Source organism: Dendropsophus ebraccatus, chromosome 6 (genome assembly GCF_027789765.1).
Source record: "Dendropsophus ebraccatus isolate aDenEbr1 chromosome 6, aDenEbr1.pat, whole genome shotgun sequence".
Taxonomy (NCBI): domain Eukaryota; kingdom Metazoa; phylum Chordata; class Amphibia; order Anura; family Hylidae; genus Dendropsophus; species Dendropsophus ebraccatus.
The window spans coordinates 128,519,810-128,532,580 of NC_091459.1; the positions used below are offsets into that span (position 1 = coordinate 128,519,810).

Here is a 12,771-nt window from a genome sequence, read left to right on the forward strand (position 1 = left end):
GAGCAAAGTTGCTAAGGCCTAGGAACTCTATCTTGTAGCGTGGTTGTCAGCAGGGAACCCTCAGCATTCCGCTCATCCCAGGTAACAAGGTCTGGGGCCTTGTGTCACCCTCATAGGACGGGTGAAGACTAAAAGGTCAATACTTTCAAAGCTGTATGTCTTGCTGGAGACAAGTACCTTTCGAGTAAAACCAAGCATATTTATGATGAAATGACTCTGTGATTCTTCATCCCACACTGACACAGAATACACTGCAGCCTTGGGACATTTCCCCTTTCTGTGGGTGGCACCACTCCGGCCATCCGTGACTACACTAACCCAAGGGACCCCGTAGCAGTATACTGTCTACAGGGGAAAAGGGTACACCCAGCCTTCTAAAATAAAAACAGGTGTGCCTCCACATCTGTGTGCCTCCCTGGCATTGGCGTCACGAGATAATATTTTAAGGTCAGGCTGTATCTCGGCCAACCACCAGTGGTGTCACACACTACCATCTACCTGATCCTCCGACACATCACCGGGGGTTACCACCACTTATGCAAACTAGTTCTCTTCCAGAAACAGCTTAACTCTTACTAGCCAAAGCAGAGCCACCTTCAAAAGAAGAGGTCACCCTACCATAGACAGATGTTTCTGTAGATATTGCACATTGCCAGTACAGAGAGGGTGACAAACTTTTTTTTTCCTATGATGTAAACATGTAAGAAAAAAAAATTGTATTGAAGTCCTCTGCTGTTTATCTTTAATAGTCCACTGAAGAACATTGTAAATACATGGGGAAACACGTTGGGGCAATTATGTTTTCAATAATAAAAAAGGAAATCGATAGTTTAGCAAAGGCCACAGGCTCCATAGGGTGGGAGCACCCATTTAAGGTCCAAACCTTTCTCTGCTAAGCAGGAAGTAATATGGCCTTTAGAATCAGAGACATTTATTTATATAGCCAAGATGCAAAGAATGAAAGGTATTAGCATATCTTTATTGATGCACATATAAACATTTTGTAGCACTTTTCTGACTTCTTTATGTCCCGGAGAAACACTTTTAAATATTGTTTCAGAAATGGTTGGAGACTCAAAATGATAAGGAGATGTAAAATGGTGACACTAGCTTTACTTAGAGGGTGATCTATTAATATGCACTAATTGGGATAGATTTATCAAACATGGTGTAAAGTAAAACTGGCTCAGTTGCCCCTAGCAACCAATCAGATTCCACCTTTCATTTTCAAAAGAGTCTGTGAGGATTGAAAGGTGGAATCTGATTGGTTGCTAGGGGCAACTGAGCCAGTTTCACTTTACACCATGTTTGATAAATCTCCCCCATGGTGTAAAGTGAAACTGGCTCAGTTGCCCCTAGCAACCAATCAGATTCCACCTTTCATTCCTCACAGACTCTTTGGAAAATGAAAGGTGGAATCTGATTGGTTGCTAGGGGCAACTGAGCCAGTTTCACTCTACACCATGTTTGATAAATCTTTCCCATTATACCTATATTTCTACTTCTTAGGCCCCGTTCTCACTGAGCAAAGGTAGCGGAACATATTCATTCTTCAGCACGTATAGAGCAGGAGCGCGCGCCTCCCATAGACTCCCATTATGAGCGGGAGGCTAACGGCATTCCGCGGCGGACAATTCTGTCGCGGAATTCCGCTACCTTTACTCAGTGGGAACGGGGCCTTAGAGTTTGTACACCTTCCATCCTGCTCTACTGAGATTATCGCCATCAGGTTTTAGAGAAGTAATAATACATCAATAATGTTTCAGAATCACCAGTGACTAGAAGTGCTGATCTGATTATCCTTTGGCCACGTTTCCATGCAGTATTTTGGGCAATAAAACAGACAATAGACAGGCAGTTTTTCTTCTTTTTTTTTTTACTATTGAGCACCATTAAATACAATCATAACACATCTAGTAATTTACACACAGTAAAATTCTATTGTCATACCATAAAATTATACACACAGCCTGTCTTTCCAGCTGTTTACATGTTAAAATGATCTGTATTAAAAGAGTTGGTTTTTGGGCTATAGCATTTGCTGATGTTTTTGCTGAGCAGATGTGATGTGTGTAGAAGGTGTCTGTGAAATGGTTGTGGTTAGAGATGTAGAAGGATTATAGTCTGCTGGTTGGTATATACAGTAAGGCTGGATTCACATTGTATTTTTTTCCTATCTTTTACACTGTATCCTGTTTCAGCATAGTTAATTTAGTTAAAGGGAACAAACACACTTGCCGTATCTGCAGCGAGATCCTGGCCCTGTGTACTCATTGGCAGACAAACTCGCAGCAGGGATGTACATCCCTGCTGCGAGTTTGTCCGCAGCCTGCCCCGTTATCCCCCCAGCCACGCCGCAGCGCACTGATCGTCCGAGCAGGCCGTGAAGACGTCGGGAGCCCCGAAGCAAGCCGGAGGAAGCCGGAGCCGGGATCAGGTGACGTATAGTCTCCGGCAGCCGGGGGGTTAACAGGGCAGGCTGTGGACAAACTCGCAGCAAGGATGTACATCAGTTTGTCTGCCATTGAGTACACAGGGCCGGGATCCGCAGCGAGTCTCGGACGATAATCGCTCCATGGAATAGAGACAAAAATCAGTCGATGATCGTGTCATCGGTTGATCGTTTATTTAGGTTCAAACCTAAAATCATCGAGCACCGACTGCGCATCGCTGCGTGGAATAGCGGTGCGCGGCGGGTGACCGATGATCTCACAGGCACCATACATTACCTACACATGTTGCAGGTCTTCTCCTGCGCTCCTTCTTCCTCCTAGTCCTGCGCACACAGCAGCAGCTTCGGTGCTGCCTGTCTTAGCTGACAGACCGCTCAGCCAATCACTGGCCAGGACCGCCGCGGCCAGTGATTGGCTGAGCGGCCTGTCAGCACAGAGAGAACCCTCCGAAGCTGCTGCTGTGCGCGGGACCGGGAGGAAGAAGGAGCGCAGGAGAAGACCTGCAAGATGTGTAGGTAATGTATGGTGTTTAAACAAGGGCTGCAAGGACATCGGTAACGATGTCCCTGCAGCCCTCGCTAAACGATTATGGGGCCGTGAAATAGGCCCAGTATACGAACGCTAATCTAGCAGATCATCGCTCGTTTATATTATTGATCGGGCCTCCATCGGCCCGTGGAATAGGACCCTAAGGCTTTAAACACACACAACTTTTTTTTTTTGGGGGGGGGGGGAACTGCTGCTGCATTTCTTGTGCCAAAGCCAGAGGTGGATTCAATGGGATGGACAATATAAGGAGAGGATTTGTACTTCTCTTTCCTCTTGGATCCACTTCTGATTTTGGCACAAAAACTGTAGTGGCAGTTTTCCTTAAAAAAAAAAAAGAAAAAAAAAAGCTGTGTGTGTTTGCAGCCTAAGTGAGTCATTACTGCATGATGTAGTCTTAGGATCACTGAGGTGATTATACAGTAAGAAATTACATGTTAGTGTCAGCTAATGGATAAAGGTTTTCAGGTCAAAAGGAACATATATTTTATAAAAAGAGCTTAAAGGGGTACTCCAGAGTAAAATTGTGTTTAAAGTGGCTGTACCAACAGGCCCAGGCTGAAGCACTGGAGGCGGGCCGACCCACCCCCAGTGGGAAGAAACCCCAGCCCCTACATGATGTGACTCCATTAGAATCAATGGAACTCTATCATAGAGGGACGGGGGTTTCCTCCCACTAAAGGTGGGTCGGCCCGCCTCCAGTGCTTCAGCCTGAGTCTGGTGGTACAGTCACTTTAAACTAGCTAGTGTCAGAAAGTTGTACAGATTTGTAAATTACTTACATAAAAAAAAAAATCTCCAGTCTTCCAGTACTTATCAGCTGCTGTATGTCCAGTAGGAAGTGGTATATTCTTCCCAGTCTGATACAGTGCTCTCTGCTGCCACCTCTCTCCTTTCAGGACCTGTGTGGACACTTTTTTTTTTTTTTTTTCTTGAGTACCCCTTAAAGGGGTTGTCCAGTGAAAATCTTTTCCTTTCAAATCAACTGGTGTGAGAAAGTTATATAGATTTGTGATTTACTTCTATTAAAAAAAATCTCAAGTATTCCCATACTTATTAGCTACTGTATGTCCTGCAGGAAATGTTGTTTTATTTTCAGTCTGACACCATGCTTTCTGCTGACATCTCTGGTCGAGACAGGAACTTTGTCTCGGTTTTCTATAAATCCCCTTAGAAAACCTCTCCTGCTCTGGACAGTTCCTGTCTCGGCCAGAGATGTCAGCAGAGAGCACTGTGTCAGACTGAAAATAAAACAACACTTCCTGCATGACATACAGCAGCTAATAAGTATGGAAAGACTTGAAATTTTCTGACACCAGTTGATTTGAAAGAAAAATTTTTCCGCTGGACAACCCCTTTAAATATACTCATTGCTGTGCTAGATAGATGTCCACAACTATTACCGTAAATATCATATGTGTATAGGTAGGGTGGTCATTTATACAAAGTGTTATTGCCAGCTGGAGACAAGGAAAACGTGCTGCCACATTGACCTGGATATTTTTAAGGAATGTTTATATGTATAGCATTGTATGGGCCCTTCTCATGTCACAAGAATAACTCCGAGCTATCGAGACCTGGCCTCCACAAGACATCTTATGATGTCCTGTAGTCTCTGGCACCCAGATGTTAGCAGCAGATCCAGATCTAAAGCTGTGTTCACACATGGCATTTTTTTATATTTTTGCTGCAATTCTTCCCAATATTTTGCAGCGAGTTGCACAATTGCGTTAAAATAGCACCATTTTGTCTACATTGTCTACAGGAAGATCTTTGTAAAAGCACCAAAAATGCATCAAAAATGCAACAAAAACCTATGTGTGAACACAGCCTTAGTGGAAAGTGATGTGTGATAGGAAGGTAGGTAGTAACCACTGCATACTGGAACCCCCCAACCCCCCCCCATACACACACACACAAGACCTGCCAGGAGATACTCTGAACCAGCCATACAGCCATCACAATTTGGCCCTTATCATTGACCCACATATTATTACTATTTTTCTGCTTACAATATTTCAGTTACCGGTGCCGTTGGTTTGCTTAGTGAAGTTTACTGATGTGGGTAGAACACCCTGCTTCTGCTGGTGTGATGATGTGGGTAAGACACATTGCCCTCTGCTGGTGTGATGATGTGGGGAGAACACATTGCCCCCTGCTGGTGTGATGATGTGGAAAAAACACACTGCTTCTGCTGGTGTGATGATATTGAGAGGACACTGTTCTTCTGCTGGTGTGATGATGTGGAGAGGACACACTGCCCCCTGCTGGTGTGATGATGTGGGGAGGACACATTGCCCTCTGCTGGTGTAATGATGTGGGGAGGACACATTGCCCCCTGCTGGTGTGATGATGTGGGGAGGACACATTGCCCTCTGCTGGTGTGATGATGTGGGGAGGACACATTGCCCCCTGCTGGTGTGATGATGTGGGGAGCCATCACTAGAGGCAATTCCAGTAGTAATATGCGGCCACTAACAGATCGGTGATATGTACAGGACATTGTGTTGTCTTTCATGATTTCCAGCTGCAGGATAAAGCACCCAACACTCACAGAGGAGTGTCCCCACCAGATTGTGACAAATCCTTGGCTGCCCAATCACTAGATTTATAACCAACCCAGTATTCATGCTGAAGCAGCTTCAGCAACTTATGAGTGTGCAGGATCCACAGGCCCAGCTGTAATATCTGTGGGGGAATGTGGTATAGCAGGGGTGGGGAACCTTTTCCATGTCGAGGGCCCAGGGGCGAATTAACTTTACCATAGGCCCCGGGCTGTTTACCAAGCTTGAGCCCCCCAACCCCACTGTAACTATGGCAGCACAAGTGTGGTGTTCATAGTACAGTATAGATAATGTCATGATGTCCTGATTTATGCAAAACTGTAATAAAAAAGCGATTTTTGCAAACCATGGCAGAACTGTAGCCAGGAGACAATACACCACTGAAAGTATAAGTCTGTTTGGGTGGTCATGGGCCCCGGGCTACCACCCGAAAAGGACCTATTATAATCCGCTACTGCGAGGGCCAGTCGGGCATTAATAAAATTATTTGAGGGCCGCATACTGTGCGCGGCAGTTAGTAGCCTGGGGTTGCAGCACCCGGGGCAAGGCAAAGTATTGTTCCCCTAGTGCCCCTGCTATTGTAGTTAACCCCCAGTGATGCCCCTTGTAGTCTAGTAACCCCCCCAGTGATGCCTCTGGTAGGCCTAGTTAACCCCCCCCCCCAGTCATGTCCCTTGTAGCCTAATTAACCCCCCCAGTCATGTCCCTGGTAGCCTAGTTAACCCCCAGTGCCTGTCCCAAATAAAAAAATTAACATCCCACTCACCTTTCCTCCCACAGCTGCCCAGGTCCTCTTCACTCCCCTGTAGCCTGTGCCAATGTTCTCCTGCAGGCGGAGGAGAAGGAAGACATGCGCCACTCTGGTGGGGAAGGAGACGGCACTCCCAGCATCCTCCTGTGTCTGGCAGCCGGCACAGGAAGATGCTGTGTATGCCGGCTCCTGCCCCACCAGAGCTGTGCACGTCACAGGGGTGCCGCGGGCCGCATCAGGAGGTCTCAGGGGGCAGGCCCCCCCCCCCCCCCCCCCACTGTGGCATAGGATGCCATATACTGTAGGTCAGATAGATAGATAGATAGATAGATAGATAGATAGATAGGAGATAGATAGATAGATAGATAGATAGATAGATAGATAGATAGATAGGAGATAGATGATAGATAGATAGATAGATAGATAGATAGATAGATAGATAGGAGATAGATAGATAGATAGATAGATAGATAGATAGATAGATAGATAGGAGATAGATAGATAGATAGATAGATAGATAGATAGATAGATAGATAGATAGATAGGAGATGATAGATAGATAGATAGATAGATAGACAGATAGATAATAGATAGATAGATAGATAGATAGATAGATATATAGATAGATAGATAGATAGATAGATAGATAGATAGATAGATAGATAGATAGGAGATGATAGATAGATAGATAGATAGATAGATAGATAGATAGGAGATAGATAGATAGATAGATAGATAGATAGATAGGAGATAGATAGATAGGAGATAGATAGATAGATAGATAGATAGATAGATAGGAGATAGATAGATAGATAGATAGATAGATAGATAGATAGATAGATAGATAGATAGGAGATAGATAGATAGATAGATAGATAGATAGATAGATAGATAGGAGATAGATAGATAGATAGATAGATAGATAGATAGATAGATAGATAGGAGATAGATGATAGATAGATAGATAGATAGATAGATAGATAGATAGATAGGAGATAGATAGATAGATAGATAGATAGATAGATAGATAGATAGATAGGAGATAGATAGATAGATAGATAGATAGATAGGAGATGATAGATAGATAGATAGATAGATAGATAGATAGATAGATAGATAGATAGGAGATAGATAGATAGATAGATAGATAGATAGATAGATAGATAGGAGATAGATAGATAGGAGATAGATAGATAGATAGATAGATAGATAGATAGATAGATAGATAGGAGATAGATAGATAGATAGATAGATAGATAGATAGATAGATAGATAGATGATAGATAGATAGATAGATAGATAGACAGACAGACATAATATTATACAATAACACAAATATTAGCAGCCAGTCATCCAGGTTTTAGCCTTTCAGTGGCTGCAGGTATCTCTGCTTCCTCTCATGGTTCTCAGCATTATGTGAGGATATTACCCATCTGATCTGTCACTTCTTGATGAATGGACGTCCCCGGCCTCCGATTGTTTTTGCTAATGTTATCACATGTTTCCTCATCTGGTAGACATCCAGCTCAAATGTTTACCCTCAGGGAACACCTCCTTAAGTAAACTATTGTGCAGAAACTGCATGAAATCTCCTGGATGCTCCTTGTTCTCTTTTGGCACATTAAAGAAAAAAATCTGAGTTTTTTTTTTTTTTTTTTTTTTTTTACTTTTTAATTTAAAAGAGTCAATAAATTATTTCCATGCTGCAATGTACTCAGACTCTGATTAAGGTTACAGAACTGGGTCAACCCCGCGTGTGGGAGGTGGAAGGAGTCAATAAAAACACGATTTTTTCATGTGAGTATAGATGAGATAAAAAGGGGTTTCCCAGGATTTCTTACAAGACTTAAAGGCACAGAAAATACCCAAACTACAAAGATTATTCATGTACTTACTAGAGATGAGCGAGTAGTGAAATATTCAACTTTCGAGAATTCGAATACAATAGGCACCGATATTCGACTATTCGAACGAGTATTCGATCCCATTATAGTCTGTGGGAAAAAAAAAATCTTGGCACTTGGAAATCAAAATTCGACCACTTGGAGGTCACCAAGTCCCTCATAAAACCTCCCTAAACGATGCCAACACCTCAGGAATGACACTGGGACATCAGGGGGAGCATGCCTGGGTGCACCCAACACCCCAAATTCGCAGTATAATGCCACTCTCCGCAGTTGCGAAGGAAAAATATTTGCGAACACTTTACGAACATTTAGGGCAATGTTCACACATTTCGTTCGGATTTCTTCCGCATTGTTACATACATGATTCCAATGTGCGTCCGTAGAACGTAATGTTATTCGCGCGTATCACGTGTAATGCTGTACGAACGTTACTGGAACAGTATGTATGACGTGCCTTTTTCTGGGCTACTGGGACAATATGTATCACGTGCCTTTTACTGGGTTACTAAAACAGTATATATCAGGTGCCCTTAGTGGGCTACTGGAACAATACGTATAACGTGCCCTTAGTGATGTTAAACAGGGACACTATAAGTCACTTGTACACACAGGGTACTGGAATGAATATAGCTGCTGATGCTGATGTTATATCATCTATTTCTTAGCACTGAGAAGGGCTTTGGTTTCAGAGATGACTTTTTTGCTGGATCTTAGGCCTGAAAAGGACTTTTGGGTTCTGTAGTAATCCTGCCTAACCAAAACACTACTAAAGCCTCTCTCTCCCTGCTCCAAGATCTTTCCCTGACTAGGTTGAAAGCTCATCTGCAGTCGAGAGTAAGGATGGTCATTTTTTTTACGTCACCACCAGAAACTTCTTTGCCTAATGTAATTCTGATTGTATTTTTTTTTTTTTACTTTTTATGCATTGTTTAGCCATCTTTCTTGAGTTTACTCCCCGACTGGATACCAGTGGTCTATCCTAGTGGGAACAGTGATGTAAATAGAATGCGTGGGATCCAGCACGCCATTATTTCCATTGTTCTGCAGCTGTGATGGAGAAAAACAATGGAACAAACAATATGGTAAAATGGCAGCTATAGTATTTGGCTACATAAATAGGGGCTCTAATCCTCTACCCCAGGACTAACAGTGCCTGTTTTACATTTTACATATGAGAAGTTAAAGTATTGCTGTCATTTTCGAACATTTTTGACATGTGATAGAGACATCAATGAGCCGGGTGGATGGAGGGATGTATGCTAGAATGCCAGCAATTCCAGTGAAGGCAAATAGACATATAGGGGGAAGATTTATCAAACATGGTGTAAAGTGAAACTGGCTCAGTTGCCCCTAGCAACCAATCAGATTCCACCTTTCATTTTCCAAAGAGTCTGTGAGGAATGAAAGGTGGAATCTGATTGGTTGCTAGGGGCAACTGAGCCAGTTTCACTTTACACCATTGTTTCCATATCCAAGTACATTTAAAATGCTTGATTAAAACCTAACTGGTTAAAAATGTTGCATGTACCTGGATATGGAATAAAGACTTAAAGATTCTTCTACTTTATGTTGGATGCTGTTGGACTTTACATTACATGTAATAGAGACGTGTCAAGTGTTTTTATCAATAGGAGTCTGGGTGCTAAGACTTCCACCAACCATTAGAACCCATGGTGCGAAGGGCCCTGCTGAGTGTTTCTCCCTGCTAACTGGTAACAGGCCCCGAAGAACGTCTCTGGAGCTTGTATTATTCTAGCACAAAACAGCGAGGAGAAACCGTGCTCAGCCCTATAATTCTCCTGCTCTGGTCTCTATGGCATGGGGTGAAGCAACTAAAGTAAAGAAGCGTGCACCTAAGCACTTCTCGATCTCAGGCTATATCTTTCAATTGGTGGGGGTCTGAACACTTGGACCCTGACCGATCAAAACTTTTGAGATGTTTCTGTAACTTAACAGTGACACTTTTAAGGAGAAGTTTGACTGTTTTGAAAATCCGTCAGAGGCAGGGGGAATCTGATAATGAGTATGCACTTACCTCTCTCCATGCCCACGGTGAGCGGCAGGACTGGCCTTGGGACCCCCACCAGGCTTCAGGATTTTCGAGGTGTACATGTCATGACCTGGCTAATGGACTGGCCGCTCAGCGTCCATTGGCTGATGGGCCTGTCCATTAGCCGGGAAAGTCATCCATCAAGTCGTGTCGTTATCCGACCTTGTGGGAAAATGTCCCCTGGCCGGGGTTTTGAAGCCAGTCTCACCGCGGGCACAAAGAGAGGTAAATGATGCAGCTGCCTAATTTTCAAAATGACCAAACTCGGTTGAGAAGATGTACATACCTCTTAAGAAAAAAGTGAATGCATGATAAAAAAAAGAGCACAACCTACAGTACGCCATCATCTTTTTTGCAGTCGAGTTCTTTTCATAGGTTGCGGTAGATCTGAAGAAACTTGGGACACCTTGGGCCTCTGTCGGAGTCACAGACACAGTTGTGATGCCAAGATCCAGGATGAAGTTTCTGACACATTTTCAGGGTGACATATGCAAAAATATCTAGAAGACCAACTCAGATGTTACAGATGTTTAACCTATAGAGACAGAGCTAAACCAGAACTTTAAAAGAACTGACTGACTAAGGCAGATCGGACTTACTGTGTCTTACCTGGACCTTAGTTTGTATAGGATCTTCTTCTGGACTATGACATCAAGAAATTGACTTGTCCATACCATGCCCTATGTATAAGGCTGTCACTGTGAGAGTCTATGTGAGATGCTTAATCCAGTTTAATTCCTGTAGAATGGAAGCATCTAAATGGAAAGGGCAATGGCTGATAAAGTAAATGTTTGTCTAATATATTAACTTACTGTCCTCAAAAAGCCTTTAAATCCCGGTAGGGTTAAGCCTAGGAATTCATACTGTAATGTGGCAGTCAGCTCCTACAGATTTACACTGCATACTAAGGTACTTTACAAAAAAAAAAAATCATCTTTAGAAAGAATTTTTATTTAAGGTACAGTATGATCAAGGCCATTGTTATAGCTGTAACCACCATGGCAGCTGCTCTGTGGTCTAGAAGTTGAGATGGCCCACTCTGGTGGAAGAACTTCACCCAAAACATAATAAACCAAAAATTTCTATTTTGGTCTTATCCGTCCACAAAACTATTGTTCCAATAGCTTCTTCAGGTGATCTTAACCAATGTAACAGACAGCGAGTGTGGACCCACTGTGCTGCCCAACCAGTTTGGCTTGGGCCACACCAGGGAGTGGCGTCTAAGTGTCCTCTGGGTCTTCACCCTTCACCACTCTAGGAGGCAGAAACTGGACTTCTGCAGCTAGAGGACACCGGGTCACTTCACACATGTGGACCCACTGTGCTACTCCAGTTTTACTTTGGGCCACACTTGGGAGTGGATTCTAAGAGCCCTCTATGCATTCACCCTTTATCCCACTCTAAGATGCAGAAACTGGAATTTTGTGGCTAGAGAACACCACGTCACTCCACCAGTGTGGTCCCGGTGTGAGCAGCAGCTGATCCCAAGAACCAGACAGAGATGGTACAGCTGAGGACTGGCCAAATTTATGTTGTCAGCAACCTAAATCATCAACAGGAGAGTCAGTACAGTACCAGGGATGAGATGGATATCATATTCAGACAGGCAAAAGGTCATGGCAGGTGGCTTCAGAGGCAGGTCAAACTATATGAATCAGCAACAGGAGAGGCAGACAGTACAGACAGGGGTCAGGCAATAAGCATAATCTGAAGAACAGGCATGGGTATACACAGGACTAAAGCAGAAACAGCAGGCACGTTCGCTTGGAACACAAGAATCCAACAATGCTCAGGCAAGAAAAATGTGGAGGGTAGAGATATAAATTTAAATAGGTGCAAGGGGCACTGGATTGGCAGATGGCAGCAGCAGGTGGTGACACGCTGGCCCTATATATCCAGGGCATTTGGCTACATGCGCACCCTAGTGGCCAGAGGTGTCACTGCAGGAGAAGGAGGAAAAAGAAAACCGGGAGACACAAAAATTAGTCCCAGGACCAGCACAGAACACAGTAGAGGGGCGAACAGGAGCATGCTGACTGGAACTTAAAGGTTGCTCTGGGGTGTTGAGTACCCCAGAACCCAGTAGCGTTACAACCAAACTGCAAACAATGTTCTTTTTGGAGAGCAGCAGCTTTCTCCTTGCAATCCTGCCATGTACACAATTGTTGATCATTTTCCATCATGGTGGTCTCAAGAAGAGTAACATGTAAGATAGGCCATTAGTTGCTTAGAGGTCACCTCCAAGCAACTAATGGCTATCAGCTGCTGTATGACCTACAGGAAGTGATGTTTTCTTTCCAGTCTAACACAGTGCTCTCTGCTGACAACTCAGGAACTGACAAGACAGGAACTGTCCAGAACAGTAGCAAATTCCCATAAAAAAAACTCTCTCGCTCTGGACAGTTTCTGTCTCGGCCAGAGATGTCAGCAGAGAGCACTGTGTCAGACTGAAAAGAATACACTATTTTCTGCAGGACATAAAGCAGCTGATAAGTATGGG

The 12,771-nt window shown here is 43.7% G+C and overlaps 1 protein-coding gene across 1 annotated transcript in view; it reads right to left on the reverse strand.

The window, feature by feature from the left end:
* Positions 1-12,771, reverse strand: part of LOC138796053 (cysteine-rich venom protein-like) — a 427,653-nt gene that overhangs the window by 125,110 nt on the left and 289,772 nt on the right. The window lies entirely within an intron of this gene.